General features: G+C 38.2%; 1 protein-coding gene across 2 annotated transcripts in view; it reads left to right on the top strand.

The window, feature by feature from the left end:
* The window catches only part of LOC127637683 (synaptotagmin-1-like), a 278,056-nt gene that overhangs the window by 93,262 nt on the left and 166,973 nt on the right, over window positions 1–17,821 (top strand). For both annotated transcript variants that reach the window (XM_052118892.1, XM_052118890.1), the window contains exon 2: window positions 703–758. The gene's annotated coding sequence lies outside the window, so the exon portion shown is untranslated. The remainder of the gene's footprint in view (window positions 1–702; window positions 759–17,821) is intronic.

The following is a 17,821-nucleotide window of genomic DNA, read 5'->3' as shown; positions in this document are numbered from 1 at the left end:
ATGTGTGGGTGCTTTCCAAATTTCTGAACTGTCTCCCAGTGGCTGAAGCAGTTGAACGCATGCGCAAGACATGAGCAAACATGATCTGAATTAAACATTTGAGTAGAAATTACAATAAACATTTAAGTAGTAATTACATTAATATAATTAATCAAACCATAACCCTAATGTACTGAGGCCAAAAGTCAGTTCAGTTAAAAAAAATTGGAAATAACACCCAAGATTGGCTTCGTTTGGCACAATTTTCATTAGCGGAGCAAAAATGTATAAAAAAAATAACTGTCCATATCGTCCTAAAATTATATTAACTTCTTGTTTATAAAACTGTTGTGTGAAGGCAACATTACACTCTCAATCGTGTTGTTGTTCTGAATATTAGGATTACTAAATATTGCCAAATCACACTCTGTCGGATATATAGTAAAGCAGCACTCTTGCTTGTTTAAATAAATCTGTAAACATGCATGCCTACAGCTGGGGTTTTTTCTTCTATTAAATAGTTGCATCCCTGGCTTACTTTGCAACCAAGTCATGTCCTTGTTTATATGCACTTTAAAGCAGATGTCACCATCCTATGTGTCCATTGCTGGACACCCTCAAGAGTTTGTGGCCTGCCCTGAGGCTCAGATGGTAATGTGTCTTTCTCTAGAGTCGCCCTGGGCCAGTGTTGTGCTAATGTGATCTTTTCTCCTTCCCTTCCAGTGAGCACAAAAGAAGAAACAGAGAAGAAAAGGAAGAGACTGTTGTGGATTCTGGAGGTACTGCTCTATTTGTTCACTAGAATCTTATCAGCGTTAGGATAGAGATGTTTGTATGTCAATGTACAATACTGAGGATACACAATGCAATTGTATTGTAGATATATATTTCTTACAAACCAAAAAGAGCAGCAGTTTTTCCAGAAATCTAAGATAAAGCTATACCTTGAAATGGTCCTGCCATATTTCAAAACAGATACATGTTGTGCATCAATCATGGACCAGAATTTGATGGACTACAATTCTCCACACTGAAAAAATATCAATAAATAGTGGAGTATTTTCCTGACTGCAATCTTCTGTGTTATCTCTGATTTTAGTAGTTTATATGTATATATTATACAAATGTGGCAAAACATTATGGCTACTCACATGTGAAGTGGATAACATTGATCATCTCCTAGCAAGGCCACATGTCAAGGTCTAGGTAGATTAGATGGTAAGCGAACAATCTGATCTCGTAGTCAATGTGTTGACCTGCAGGAGAAATGGGCAGGAGTAAAGAGGCCAGACAACTGGGTCAGAGCATCTCTTAAATGGCAAGGCTTGTGGGGTGCTCCCGGTCAGCATTGGTAAGTTCCTACCGACAGTGGTCTGAGGAGGGTCAAACCACAAACCGGTAACAGGTTGTTGGGAACTGGGCGCCCAAGGCTCATCGATGCGTGAGGTCAACGAAGGCTATCCCATCTGGTCCGAACCGACAGAAGGTTTACTGTGGCACAAGTCACAGAAAATTTGAATGATGGTTATGGTAGGAATTTGTCACAACACAGTGCATTGCACCCTGCTGCGTATGGGGGTGCGTAGCTACCGACCAGTCAGAGTGCCCATGATGACCACTGTCGAAAGTGGCTACAATGGGCACGCGAGGGTTGGGACTGGACCTTGGAGCAGTGGTAGAAGGTTGCCTGGTCGGATGAGTCCCATTTTCTGTGCGCCGTTTACCTGGGGTTATCAGCAGGATAATGCACTCAGCCACACAGCACACATTGTTCGGGAGTGGTTTCAGGAACATGATGAAATGTTCAAAGGTGGTTTGAGGCCCTGGCCTCCAAATTCCCCAGATGTCAATCCGATTGAGCATCTGTGGGATGTGCTGGACCATCAAGTCCAATCCATGGTGGCTCCACCTCACAACCTACAGGAGTTGAAGGATCTGCTGCTAATGTTATGGTGCCAGATACCACAGGACACCTTCTGGGGTCTTGTAGAGTCCATGTCTCGGCAGGCTGGCACTGTTTTGCAGCATGCGGAGGACCATCAGCCATATTAGGTCATAATGTTTTGGCTCATCAGTTTATAGTATAATTTATTCAAATTTAATTTGTAGAAAATTGCTGTGATGTTTTAGCATTTTGCTGCAAAACAGCACAATTCTACACCGTTTTGTTATATACTGATTTTATTGCATTCTATCCATTTAAATGTTTAAAATCGAAGTTTGCTTAATCTTTTCAGTTAGGACTACATGAATACATTTGTGGAGTTAATGTAGCATTGGTGAAACTGGTGAGGAGATTTCCATTTCCCATCATTCTTTGCAGGGGACTGGCTAGGTAGAATTTCTTTTTACATTAAGTGTTATTTTATGCACTTTTGAGGAAGATGAGCATAGGAGATTTGTTAATGTTTAATGTTCTGTTATGTTGTTTTATATTATAATTTTTTTTTAAAGATTATCTGTTATACTGGAGTTTTGGAGGTAACCATTCTGTTGAAGAAGGGTGCTTGTGCTTAGTCTGAGGACGGACTTTTCTTTCAAGTCACACTTGATTTGAGTACTGCTTAACTCTATGGTTATGTACACACTGCCAATAATTTTGGTCGTCAGTTCACCTTTTAGGGCTTCAGCCTGTTCTGTACATACAGAGTTCTATAATTTACTGGAGCAACAACTGCATTCTATAACCGAATTAACTCCTGAAATATTCAGGTATTAACAACTGCATTCACAGAATTTCCCAGTAGTGTGGACAGAACCAAACTGAACAACTAGTTGTTAATGACGTGATTAATGGCGCTTGAGATGTGTCTGTCTTTTCCTGATGTAAATCACACAAACAGAGTTACCGTATGTCTTTATTCATTCATATATTCAAGTCAGTCTCTCATCTGTTATTCCTCTCATCATTCCTGCAGTCCCAGGGTAACCCGTACATTACAGTCTAGAGAGAGCGTGCACATTGTTTATTAACAGCTGCAACGCGTGTGAACAAAACACTCCAATTCTGTTGATGCAGCTAACTAAATGTTGCCGGATGATAATAGATCTCTGGGTAATCTCTTTGGTCAAAACTTAACAGTAAATGGGTTAAGCTGGTGGCATTCATGTTTCTTGTTCACAGGCACGAGACGCTGAAGCATTGCTAAGGTTATCACTTTGCACGTGATCAATCATCGCAATTGTGGGAGTCAGTCTTGTATTTCCATACACGCATGGAATGAAAATCTAGGGAATTTAGTCCTGCATTTAAATGCGGTTACTCCTGAAACTTTGTTGTGTGTACATAATCAGTTGCTATTTAATTAACAATGCAAGTTTTACTGTCCTTACACTTGTTCCACTGACATATGCTAGTGATTAATCAAATAAATTAAGTTGGATCAACAAAGTTAATTAAATGTTCCATGGTAAATCAAGTCTGATCAACTTAATGAAGTTGATTTAAAACTTCTATAGTATGTTAGTTTGACCTAATCCAACTTAATTATGTTGGCTAAATGAAACTGACTTAATTGGAATAAAAGACATAACATTTTGTGTAAAAACTTCATCTAATTCAATTAAGTAAGGGAAATGAATTCATTTTTTGTCAGTTAGTTGGTTGGAAAGTTAATTTGTTGCTTGTGACCATTGTTGAGTTTTGTATGCCGTGCATCAAAGGTATTTAGTTGTAAGGTATACAAAATATTTCAAAAGAAAAAAGCTGTGGATAGCTGTAGGGGCCATACCGGACTACTGTATGTTTGATTTCCAGTGGTAGTCCAAATATGGAAAAGTAGGCAGAATATCCTGTATCAGTTCCTATATGGCTTCATATCTTTTTTCTCCGAAGCTCATAACAGCCTAAAAGCCCCTCTGTCTGCTTGCATGAGTCAAACACACATCAAAAGAGACTATTTCATTTCCGAATGCTCCTCAGATCAGCATAATTTAGTAGAAAATGGACATAAATGATAATAATCTGTAACTAAATATGAAGTAAATATATCAGGATTCATCAGTATTTCTCGAAATGTGCACACCTTGGTGCTAAAGATTCTCTGTTCAATGAGGACTATATCGAGCCATATTGCCTTTGAGTTTCAGTGGACTTTACAGTTAATTGCTCGACTTTACAATTGGACATGTCAGGGATGTCTGGAGAAACTAGTAATTAATGTTTGCACTGCTACTATCCTGAGCTATGTGTGTCTCTCTCTCATGATGAATGCAGCTCCCGGACCCTGTCCCAGCTGTCACCTATGATTGATGCACTGTGCCAGTCTTCGTACGGGGCTTCTTGTGCTTGGTACAGCCGTTCAGCCTCATCCTATTAACCACAGTATTAATCACCGCCAGTGCTGCTAATTGCTTTATAATCCCACCCCTGAGCCGAACAATGTGTTGAGAGAAGTCACCTCTGAATTCCGCCACTTTCCATGCCAGCTTCGTATAAAGCCTCTGCCATGGTTGTTTTTTTTTTATAGTAGTGTATTAGCCCCAATTCCTTTCCTGCCTTAATCCTCTACGATTTCCTCGAGATAATCTAATCAGTCACTCATACTCATACAGCCATAAAAACTGCAACTCTGCTTCCATGCTGATGTAAGAGACAAAGGGCCAGGCCAGATTTGTAATAAAGGTCAAGAGGAGGATAGGAGGCAAGAGGAGGTCAGCCTCCAGTACTTGAACCAAGCAATTTTTTCTCTTTCGTATGAGTGAAATGGGAATCATTTTGGTTTTCGGTTTACTCTATTTAACTGATTAGTCTAGGCCAGGGGATGTTCAACTTTTTCCATTCTGGGACAAAAGATGCAACCGAGCCTTCGTTACTAATTCAAAAGTGTCACTTATAACTAGTAACGACCGCTTGGACTGTGTGTAACAAGTTAATTATAGACAAGGACCTGTGTGTGTGTGTGTGTGTGTGTGTGTGTGTGTGTGTGTGTGTGTGTGTGTGTGTGTGTGTGTGTGTAGAGAGAGAGAGAGAGAGAGCGCAATCAGCATGTGTGATTACCATCAACTGTCCACGGCTACCAAGCAGTGATGAACAGTAATGCTGAAGCTGTTAGTTTAACTCTATTCCTCAGCTCTAATGATAGTAATTGTTACATGTGATCATGAAGTAATGCTATGGACATGCTATCAGAATTATTCAACAAGTATTTCACTTACGTTCAAGTGTTTGGTTGTCTGAGAGAAACCATAGCGGGCACCAGTCTTATTCTTGTATATTTTTGGGGCACTCTTATTTTGACACCGACATATAAACTGTACTCTGCCATGTTAATTAACCGCAAGTTAATATCTCCTCAACTTGGAAACTTGGGTATCAGATATGCCCTGAGCTTGTGTGATTTATTCCATCTGTCGTGACTTTCAGCTGTGATCAGCAGTAATGCTGAAGCTGTTTATTTAACTCTGTATCAGCTGTAGTGTAGTAATAATTTGAGGGGTCATTGAGTGAGAGACAAGCTGATGACATCAGTGAAACACACTTACTGACTGCACAGACTTAACGCCAACACAACTCATCAGTTAGCACATAACGCTTAAAAAACTATCTTTTGTCGCCACCTGCTGGCTCAAATCTTTAATATCAAAGGGATGAATGGAAGTTCACACATCTAGCTACTTTACTTTCAAAGAGACACAAGGGAAAACTAACGGACGAAAAAGCTATTTTTGCCTTACAAATATTATATCTACTGAAAAAGACTCAATCACATCCAATCTTAAACTCTTGACGGTGTTAATATGTTTATATATTTACATTTACATTTATGCATTTGGCAGACGCTTTTATCCAAAGCGACTTACAGTGCACTTATTACAGGGAAAATCCCCCTGGAGCAACCTGGATTTAAGTGACTTGCTCAAGAACATAATGGTGGTGGCTGTGGGGATCGAACCAGCGACCTTCTGATTAACAGTTATGTGCTTTAGCCCACTACGCCACCACCACTCCTACAATATATATGTATATTATAAATTACATACAGTATATCATACATTATGGTTTACTAATGTTTAATAAGTGTTAATTACAATTTTTAAGGAGTGTTAAGTGGTACTTAATAAATGTTAAATTAATTCATAGTCCATAGACCCTCAGTTGAAACCCTTGGTCTAGGACTCTAGGTCATCCATCCATTTAACATCAACTGAGGGGTTATTTGATATTTAAGCTCAATACCTGATGTGGTTTTGGATAACTCTACCACCATGTGAGAAGAAATGGAGCATTATAGGGAATAAACTCCAGCTTGAGCAATTGGTTCAACCAGGCGAGCCTTCAGTCATGCATTGATATATGTTTTTATTTATTGCCTCCTTTGCAAAAGATGGAAGGCATCTAGTTTTGTGCTCTTTGTTGACCAGTTAGATTGACAAGCCACTGAAGGCAGCCCTCGCTAATCAGAACTCCCATGTGGAGATAAAAGCCCCAGGAAACTCATCTAAAGATGTTGGACACATTGTTATGCAAAGTACATCAACGTTAATAGAGAACAATCAAGAGAAATTTGAGAAAACCAATCCACCTGTGCGAATAATCAACACACCACAAGAGTAGCAGCTTCCTCAAATGTCTTTACTCTCTAGACAGCCATCTGAATTTGGATCCAAATAATTTTAAGATATTTGGGAGGTTCAGTACTGCAGGACCTTTCTGGGGATATTTGGATATTTTGAGCTTTTACAGTGCTGATAGCAACAGCTTCGCCCTCTATGCTATAACGAGGTGAACATCAACCTACTCCCGTGTGCATTAGGGGCACTTTGTGGAGGCTTTTAGTTACTCTCTTCCACAAGCAACTCTCTTCCCTCTCTTTTTCTACACTTTAAACAGCATATTACAATCACTAGCCCGTCTCCCTTATTTTCTCGACAGATAAGGCTGCTTTTTTCAGGCCTGTCCCTAACAGCACAGGCTATGCCCAATGTTCCTCTTTAATCCATCACATTACACTACTTAATTTCTCCTCTAATTCGTTAATCAGTGAAGCGCTCACGCTGATATGACCACAGTCATACCAGAAGCAATTTCACATCTCCGGTTTGTCTTTCGAATTTCTGCCCGGCGAATCCTCAGATTGTTATTTTAATAACCTTGTTATGAATGTATCACTGCTTTTTCGGCACATGACTCGCATTAATGCTTCAGTCCATTATGGGGAAATTAAGGGACAAATTTGTGCATTGGACTGTCTTATCAACTGTTGACAGATGGACACGTCAGAGAGACATGCCAGGGGGATATTTGGATCCAGCAATGGATGCTGTCTTGTTAATCCTGCTGTGTGACTTATAATAAGAAATTAGACATGAAATGTAGCAAGTACCAGTGGAATTATAACCAGTAAAAAAAATGATAAAAATGAGCTCAATCGACAGCGTTTGTGGCATAATGTTGATAACCACAAAAAATATTTTTATTTCAAGTTCCTCCTTTTCTTTAACCCTTTCATATGTACCATCACACCAATAACTGGCCCCCGCAGAGCAGCGTCACACATACCGTATGTGTTAATGCAACAGCCAGTTAAGTTACAAGCTTCCAGATTCAAATCAGCTTTCACACCGACACACAGCTGTACTGAACAAGTGCCTGACATTCATATTCGCACAAATATTAAATCATACAGTCTTTTCAAGCACGTTACATTTATTTTATACTCATACATCCGAAAGGTCAACAAAGTACTATGATAAAAAGTTTACAGCACATATGCGCACAGTCAACACATCAAACGTGATCATCCAATCCATGCGGCCATGCTTGTTTACATTATTGGTTATGCGATTGTCATTTGTCACAAACTACTTGAACAGTCTTTTCAAGCATATGATATGTTTGGGGATTTTTATTTACTAAGAGATGGCCAAAATGTCACGAGTACCATGATATCAGTTTACCAGTCAACACAGCGCACTTATCCCGTGCATGCAGCCGTCTCCTTATTGGATGGACATGCGGTGGTCATTCACACAAACAGCAACTCAAACAGTGTTTTCAAGCATATGTACAGTCCACCCCCCTCTAGTGGTGGTGCAGTGTAACGCACAGAAATAACTCACTCTGGGGGGGCACTGCATATGAAAATGTTAAAAAAGGAAAAATCCGGGTTCCAGTGAGGCAATTACAATTGAAGTAAATGGAGCTAATCCGTAAAACGTTAAAATGCACACTGTTTCAAAAGTAAAGCCATAAGAAGTAAACAATATGTGTGACCACCAATAATCACTGATAGTAGTCCTACAAGATGTGTATCTGAAAAATGTCATCTCAACAAAGTAGCATATTTGCTGCCAGACCTTCTTTACTTCGTTTACAGACTTGGCATAAAAACGCATGGACGAATAACGCAAACCTGAAATGTACTGCCGAATTTAACCCGACAGCTCTAATTGTAAAATCATTATTGTAGGCTCACCGTAGTAAGTCAGGGTAAGGCTTGTACATGTTTTTTAACACACACACACACATATATATATATATTTTTTTTAACACATATTTGGCTCAATACTTTGTGAATTAAATAAGAAATCATCTGTAGCATATCTTTAAGAATCAGTGTCTACCCTTAAATATGACTTTTGTTTGGGTAACCTAATGTGTCAGGTTGATTCAGTCATATTAAATCATTTTTTTGACTTGAATAAAACTAGTTAATTTAGATTGTACCTCATGAGACACATTTTTAGTTTGAAATTTTTATAATATTATACTATAATCCATGTTTTACACCAAAGGAATTAAATGGAGCTTGGGCAGGCCTTCCACAAATGGCAGGTTGCCTTATAGTTTTACACACCATCTGGGGATGCAAGTGTGCCACTTCTACTACTAAGATGACATCACTTTCTAAACAAAGTTCTGATGTGGTCTGTGTTAACAAGTGGGAGGATGGACCTATTTAGGGAATACATTAGAAATGTCCTAACATATAACAGTATCACATGTGACAGTCAGTGCCAGACTATCCCACATAGTGGGCTGGAAAAGGGAAGTGTTTGCCCATCAAGCCATATTATTTGTGATATTCATCTCAGCACAACTAAGAAAGGTGCTTCCTCTAGCCTTATTACATTTCCATTTTATTTCATTTCATTTCATTTTATTTGGTTTATCATTAACAAATATACAATAACAAATATTCAACTCATCATATACATAACTTTTGATTAAACCAAAGGGTATAGGCTGAAGCTCAATGCTTATTGACGCCTATCCCTCTCAATTTTTACAACAGTCAAACAGTGCTCAATTCTCTTCTTACAAACACTTGAAACAACAAAGTCATAGATATTAATTACCCAAAACCTATCTATATGAAAGTATCATCTTGTTTCTTAGGAGGCGTTTAAATCCACTTATTGTTTGTGTCAATTTAATTGCAAAAAATCTATATGCAAACAATTCCATAAATTCACTCCTCTTACAGAGATAGTTCTACATCTAGTATTTGTTCGTACCTTCAGTTTTTTGAACAAACATGTTCCTTTTAACTCATACTTACAATAACGTTTCTCAAACATACTCAAAACTTTATCAGGCAGCATTTTATAGTATACTTTATACATTATCAATGTAACCTTATAATCCACTAAATCATAAAATTTTAGAATGTTTAATTTTAAAAATAAATCGTTAGTATGATCCCTATATTGTGATCTTGTAATGATATGTAAAGCTCTCTTTTGTAAAATAAAAAGTGGTTGGGTGTATGTCTTATACATATTACCCCAAATCTCCAGACAATACGTTAAATATGGAACAAATAATGATGCATATAACATAAATAATGCCTTCTTATTTAACAAATTCCCAATCTTATTTAATATCGTGACTGTCTTTGAGATTTTAGATTTTACATAATCAATATGCTTTTTCCACCCCAATTTACAATCTAATATAACACCCAAAAATTTTATTTCATTTACTCTTTCTATTTCCTCCACCCCTATTCTTACTTTCACTTCTGTCACACTATTTTTACCCCAAATCATAAACTTTGTTTTACTCATATACAGTGACAGCCTATTAATATCAAACCATTTTTTAACCCATTCCATCTCCCTTTCCACATTTCTCACAATGTCTTTTAACTCTTTCCCAGAATAAAAAAAAATTGGTATCATCCGCAAAAAGAATAGGCTTGAGAACACATAAGACCCTACAGAGATCATTTAAATATAAAATAAACAATATTGGTCCCAGGACCGAGCCCTGTGGAACCCCACAAAGAATTTTCAGGGGACTTGACATAATTCCATCAACTGAAACAAATTGTGTTCTATTATTTATATATGAACAAATCCAAGAATATGCAACCCCTCTGACCCCATACTTAAACAGCTTCTTCAGAAGAATATCATGATTTATAGTGTCGAATGCCTTTTTCAGGTCAATGAAGACACCCAGACTCACTCTCTTATCATCAATAGCCTTGCTTAACTCATCCACTAGTTTCATTATTGCAAGTCCGGTTGACTGCTTGGCCTGAAATCCATACTGCTGCTCAATCAAAATACTATATTTATTAATAAAACTATCCAACCTTTTAACAAACAGTTTTTCCAATATTTTAGAAAACTGTGGAAGAAGTGATACAGGTCTATAATTTGATAAATAATTTTTATTACCTGCTTTAAACAAAGGTATGACCTTTGCTACCTTCATCTGGTCCGGGAATATTCCCGTCCTAAAAGAAACATTACATATGTGTGTCAATGGTTTAATAATTTCTTCTATGGTTTCTTTCACTAAGGACATATCTATGTTATTGCAATCTTGTGATCTCTTACTTTTATAGTTTAAAACCGTTCCCCTCACTTCAGATTCACTAACCTCACTTAGATACAAACTTTGCAGATTGTTTTCAATTAAATCATCCAATCCATTTTTCTCTTTTGGTTCAACAATATCCCTTGCGAGATTCAGTCCCACATTAACAAAAAAATCATTAAATTCTTCAGCCACATCTTGTTTCTTGTCTATACACATATTATCTTTTATTATAAATTTAGGATATGCAGCTTCATTGACTTTATTTCTTATTAAACCATTTATAACTTTCCACATTCCTTTCATATTTCCTATATTTTCCTCTAAACAACTGCTATAATATGTCTCTTTCCTTAACCTAAGTATTTTCGTTAGTTTATTTTTATATGCCTTATATTTCATCTCAGCTTTTTCCGTTCTTTGTCTTAAAAAGACCCTATATAGTGTGTTTTTCTTTTTACATGCATTAAGTAACCCTTTTGTCATCCAGGGTTTTTGTTCCCTCTTTTTCTCAATGTACATTTTTAAAGGACAATTCATTTCATATAACTTTAAATAAATATTCAGAAAAGAGCTATACGCTTCATTTACATCATTAACATAAACATTTTCCCAATTGCTTGGGAAATGCTTTACTATGGCATGGCATGGTATGGTAATGACTAGCCATGTTTGTTTTTTGTTCAGTTCACTAATGTAGTCCTGAATGATTTGCAGTACTTGCACACATGATTCAAAATGAACACTTGCAAATATGTACTTATAAATAGAGAATATGTACTTTCATTCGCTGTGTGGCTGTTCATTTTATTTCATAAAATTTACCTGACACAAAAGTTAATTTTGGTGGAAAGTACCAAATTACAACTACTCTTGTTACAGTACTTGAGTACATTTTTGAATAACTTTAAGTGTATATAAATAATAGTACTTTTACTTGAGTTGATTCAAAATGAAGTATTTAACTTCGCTACAATTATTTTTCAGCACAATTACAAAGTACAATAAAAAAAAAATGAAAGTTGTAAGCGTTAAACCTGTTTATGAACTAAAATGCGCTGTGTGCGGCATGACGAAAGCCAGCAGGCCACAGCATCATGAGCACAGTGTGTTTTATTCATAATATCTGTTATAGTTACAATTACATACATTGTGATCTTCTTTTGAATTTTCATGGAACATAATTGTTTTCCCCGACGTCCAGTTTCTCGCACCATTGCGTGCACAGACGGGTCCACTTCTATCAGTCTGCATCAGTTCAGTATTGTACTCCCGCGTTAAATTCAGTAACCCGTCTTGTTCCAAATAAACTGTCCTAGCGGTAACACTCTCGCTCGCGGTGCTGTACTGTACATAGCTGCCCTCTCTCACCCGCTAGAGGCCAAAAGTGGACAAGGTGGAGAAGGTATGAGAAATCACAAAACATAATGTAACCAAATGCTACCATTTACTTAATAATATCTCAATATGTTAAATAACCATAATGTTAATTAAAACTTTATTATTACAACTGTAGTACAATAATACCGACACCGACCCTCCAATTTTAGTGTTTGAATCAATCAGATCTCTCACTAAACACTGTGTGAATATCTGGATAATTGCTGCAATATCATAGAGGATACATTTCCTACACTGTTATTGAATTATATTAGTTTTGTACAGTATGTTAACTTAATAGCCAAAATACTTGGACATACATGAACATACATGAATGAGAATAATCCTGAAATAGGAAAGTGTTTCAGTCAAAATCCACATTATGCAGTTTAGAGATGATTTAGAGACATATAGAAAGATACAAATGGCTATTTCTATTTAAATAAATAATGTTGTAAAAATATTCTGTTTGTCCAACAATTTTGCAGCAATGCAGGTCTTTGGCATTTAGATGCTGCTAGTTTAGGACCTGTGTGGAATCTGTTTCTCAAACTAGAGACTGTGATTTACTTGTCTTTTTGTGGTGCATTTGGACCGTCCACCTCCCTCTCTGTCCTGGTTAGAGATTATTTTTTTCAAAACAATAATGCATGGAATAGTCTTCATCTCTGAAAAACAACAGACTTCAGGAGAAAATAGAATTTTAGGAGAAATGTTTTTCTTTTTGGCTACTTTTAAAACCAAAAATTGACTTGCAAGAGTAAAGTAACTTGTAAGAACACAATACCTCAACAAATGGGATAAAAACACACTGTATTGTGATTTCCGCACGGTTGCGCAACCATTTTTAATTGTTCTAATAATAAGAAAATGTATATCTTGAGTCACAAATTAGCACTTTAGAATGCTTTTGTAAGGAATATGTGACAGTATATGTTTGTCATCATGGGTAAAGAAAAAAAAATATCAATTAAAACATTTATTTCAAACCGTAATAATTTAGGTAATTAATGATTTTTGTAGTATTTTTGATCAATTTCTTTCAAGAACAAAAATGTCTTTTGTGTTCTAAAAATACTATATATAATATACATTTCATAAAGTAAATAGTTTTTCTGCAAAGTACTTTATTTACTCTTACTTGAGTTATAATATTACTCAGTACTTCTGCTTGTACTCAAGTGAATAATTTTTTCAGTAGCAGTACTTTTACTTAAGTAAAAAAATCAGTTCTCTTTCCACCACTGGTCTCATCACACTTTCTTTGTATGCCTGATCTCATGTTATCTTACAATAGAGCAGTGATGATATTAGTGTCAGGGACACATTTTACATCCATTTATAATTAGAACAGAAATCTTACATGGCTGTTCAGACAGATGCTAACAGTATCACTTTCCATGCCAATTTCTCCATGGTAACAGAGACATGTGACACAGTTATTCGGCTGCCTGTCAGTGAAGCGGAGCCAGTGAGGGGCGTAGAGACTATCTAAAGGTCTCACACACCCTCAATAATACCACTGTCTTCAGGTCAGTTGATCTCTAACTTTGCATGCCATTTCTATTGGGTTAAAGGGAATGGACAAGAGGAAGAAGGACATATTTAGATCCTGCCTATGAGCTACAAGGTCATCTCTGAGCTGTATGTCATCTCTACACATCTTGACCAAGAGATGCTTTTGGGAAGCTTTGCATTAGGCACACACACACACACACACACACACACACACACACACACACACACACACACACACACATTAAGGTTGTAAATATTAATCACAGAATATTGTAAAATAACATTACATTAGTATGAAAGGAAATTAACTAAACATATTGTACTATAGAAAGTGTCAATTCTATTGAGGGGATGATGATGTCAGAGATAAAGTAGCAGAGATGAGAGAAAGTGAAGAGAAAAGTGATGAGAGTAGAAAAATATTAGCACTGAGAAGCAGTGTCATGTTACAAGGGTACTGCCATGATACTGACTGATTATTATATTGTTTAATACCATGGTTTTATTATAGACAGTAGCACATGTCAAAAACATGGAATTACCACGGATCATAATTTATGTTATGTGTGACATATAGCAGAATAGTCTAAAATTTGTAATAAAGGAAATAATTGGAAAATTAGGATATGTGTATATAATATAGACAGGTGCATTTCAAAAAATTTGAATATTGTGGATACGTTTCCACAGTTAGTGATGATTTGGGATGTCATGACATCTGCTGGTCCACTGTGTATTCTCAAGTCGAGAGCCAATGCAGCTGTCTACCAGGAGATTTTAGAGCACTTCATGCTTCCATCTGCTGACAAGCTTTATGGATCTGCTGATTTCCTTTTGCCGCAGGACTTGGTACCTGCTCACAGTGCCAAAACTACTAGAAACTGGTATGCCAACTATGGTATTACTGTGCTTGATTTAGCAGCCAACTCGCCTGACCTGAACCTCATAGAGAATCTTTGGGGTATTGTCAAGAGTAAAATGAGAAACACTAGACCCAACCATACAGACGAGCTGAAGGCCGCTATCAAAGCAACCTGGGTTTCCACAACATCTCAGCAGTGCCACAGGCTGATTGTCTCCATGCCACGCTGCATTGATGCAGTAATTCGTGCTAAAGCCCCGACCAAGTATTGAGTGCATAAATAAACATACTTTTCAGAAGGTCGACATTTCTGTATTATAAATTCTTTATTCTAATATTTTGCAATACTGTATTTTTTATTTCCATGAGCTGTAAGCTGTAATCATCAAGATTAAAACAAAAAAGGCTCAAAATATTTCACTTTGTGTAATGAATCTAGAATATATGTATTCTAGAATTTGAATTAAATTACGGAAAAAAACCTTTCCACGATTGTAAAGGGAGTCAATGGAAAGGAGGAGGCGAGAACCGGCTTGATAATATAAATCATATTTTAATAATAAACTTAAAACAAACGCACACATGACTGATATGTCCGTTAACGATCTCTCTCTCCCGCATCACCATCTGTCATCGGCCTTTATCCCTCTCGAAGGCTTAATTAGCCTGATAAGGTACCGGGTGTGTATAATCACAACCTGGCCCCGCCCTCCGCCCTGCCACAGTCCTCCCTCGTTCTCTCAGGCAGGGGAGGGCGTGCTTTAAGCCTGGGCTGCCGGCAGGTCATCCCCATCAACCTGGACATGGTAGGGGACAAGGGGAGGGAAACAGAAATAATTAAGATGGGGGGGTACTTCCTGTAATAGTGTATTACCCCCCAAAACAAACACTAAAATTTAAACGAGAGGGAAAAGTCCAACGCAGAGCGGCAGTGAGAGAGAGAGAGAGAGAGATGAAGAAAAAAAAAAAAACCTACTCGCCGGTTCTCCGATACACCGTAGCATGGTCCTTGATCACTTCTCCACCCTCTCAGGCGGACGACATCCGCTTCTCCCCGGTTGGACCGGAGTCAGACTCACGACCCCCGGCGGTCAGAACGCCCCTCTGCTTTCTCGGCGACTCGTGGGGACAGTCCTCCGCCCCTGGCAGTGGCCCTACCACTCCAGGCAGTCGGGGAACACTTCCCTCTTCCCCTCGCGGACGGCGGCCTTCCTCCGACCCCTCCGCGTTTCTGGGGGATGACAGGGCTCTCCTGCGCCCCTGGCAGCGGCTCCATCGCTCCAGGCGGTCGGGAAGTCCAGTTCCCACTCGCCTCGTGGACGGCGGCCATTCACCGCGTCCGGGCGGTTGGTCTACTCTCTCCCCCTGTGGATGGCAGCGGCGCTCCCCTGGGTGGACGGCAGTGTCGAGGACTTCGCGACGGGCATCCCTCCTCCTTCCCGGGCTTCGGCACCAGTGTAAAGGGAGTCAATGGAAAGGAGGCAGCGAGAACCGGCTTGATAATATAAATAATATTTTAATAATAAACTTAAAACAAACATACACATGACGGACATGTCCGTTAATGATCTCTCTCTCCTGCACCACCGTCTGTCATTGGCCTTTATCCCTCTCGGAGGCTTAATTAGCCTGACAAGGGACTGGGTGTGTATAATCACAACCCGGCCCCCGCCTTAGACATTCGCTAAAAAAAGAAAGTCTAGTCAACACTTTGGGGTTTCAAATACAGCTGGTGAGCGAGTGACGGTGAATTTGGCTCATTTGTTTTTTGAGTAAATGGGAATGCAAAAATAATATTTGTTTTGGTCTTCTATTCACTGCTGTAGAAGTTTACACTGCTATAGTTAACTTCCACATTCCAAACACAAGAATTTGAAAAAGGTCCTTCCCTGTTTGCACACACACACACACACACACACACACACACACACACACACACACACACACACACACACACACACACACACACACACACACACACACACACACACACAGATCCATATCAGACATTACCAGAGATTGCATCTTGTATTTCCCATGATTCTCTATCTGTGCCATTTAAAGGAATTAGGGGGAAACAGTGGTCATGCATTTCAGCCAGACCTCTCCAAAGTGAGAAAACAAACACTGCAAATTACCCTTGGGAAAGCAGGAGTCCACTGCAATCTACCTAGACAGCAGGGACAATGTACTCCACTGCATGCCCACAAATAAGTATTCTCAGGCCAAATAAAAGTAAGTGGCACCTTTACTATAAGCATATGAAAGCTTTTACCATTCAAAAACAAGGCTGGGTGGAATTTATCCATAGCTGCATGTGCAGTGGCATTTTGCCACTTAAACAATATAAAGACTAATAGAGCAGGCTATTCATATCCCCTCAGCAATTAGAGAATGCCCACTGTTGCTGATTATTTAGACAGGTTGGATAAATAAAAAAAGCACAGACTTTGATTTCAATTAGGTTTGGTGAGCTTGAGTCAGTGGTATTGGTAATTTAAGGAGCTTAAATACTACACACATCCAAATCGGCTTCGAAGCTGCACGTGACTCACAAGTTGTTTTCATCCCCTTCAATGCTCCACGGCTTCTCCGCTGTGAGTTGGTCATGATGAATGCCAACCACCCTCTAAGGGCTTTGAAGTCAGATGCTTGCATTGATTTTCAGAGCTGCCCATCATCCGAGCTCAGCTGCAGAGTGCTATCCATCACAGACTCACCTGAATCTCCTGAAATTCACATTTTGGAAATTGATGCAATTGAGTTCAGTGAAATTGAAGCATACAAATGGCATTTCATACTAACAATGGAGCTTTTTGTCAAAAGAAATGCATTTATGTAGTCTGTCTCCATCAATGATTGGATCCAATGAGTGTCAACACACCAAGCATTTTGATACATATAGAAATATGTTTCTCAAAAATGTTAATGCCTCTCTTTTATGAATAAGCAGTAAGGAAATGTGTTTGTCCACCATCTGGTATCATTGCATTCTATTGAGATGGCAAATTACAGAATTTAAATATAGTCCAGATAAAATCCCTTACAAAAAATCACCATGGTTTTACTACAGTAACCATAGTTTCACAATGGTATTTCTAGAAAAATCACAGGAACCACAATGTTAACAATGTTTCATGCTGTCATGGTTATTACAATATTACTATATTAAAACCATGGTGACTTTTCACCTTATTCAGCCCCGCCCCTTTTCTGTGCTCCACTTTTCAGAATTGTGTCATCAAACTTCCTGTTTGTACAGAAGCTACTGAGGAGTGTCGATCAAAATGAAATACACATGGGAGCACAAA

Source organism: Xyrauchen texanus, chromosome 45 (genome assembly GCF_025860055.1).
Source record: "Xyrauchen texanus isolate HMW12.3.18 chromosome 45, RBS_HiC_50CHRs, whole genome shotgun sequence".
In the NCBI taxonomy this organism is placed as follows: Eukaryota; Metazoa; Chordata; class Actinopteri; order Cypriniformes; family Catostomidae; genus Xyrauchen; species Xyrauchen texanus.
The sequence above is the reverse complement of the archived record's forward strand: the minus strand, read 5'-3'. Positions and strand labels throughout refer to the sequence as shown.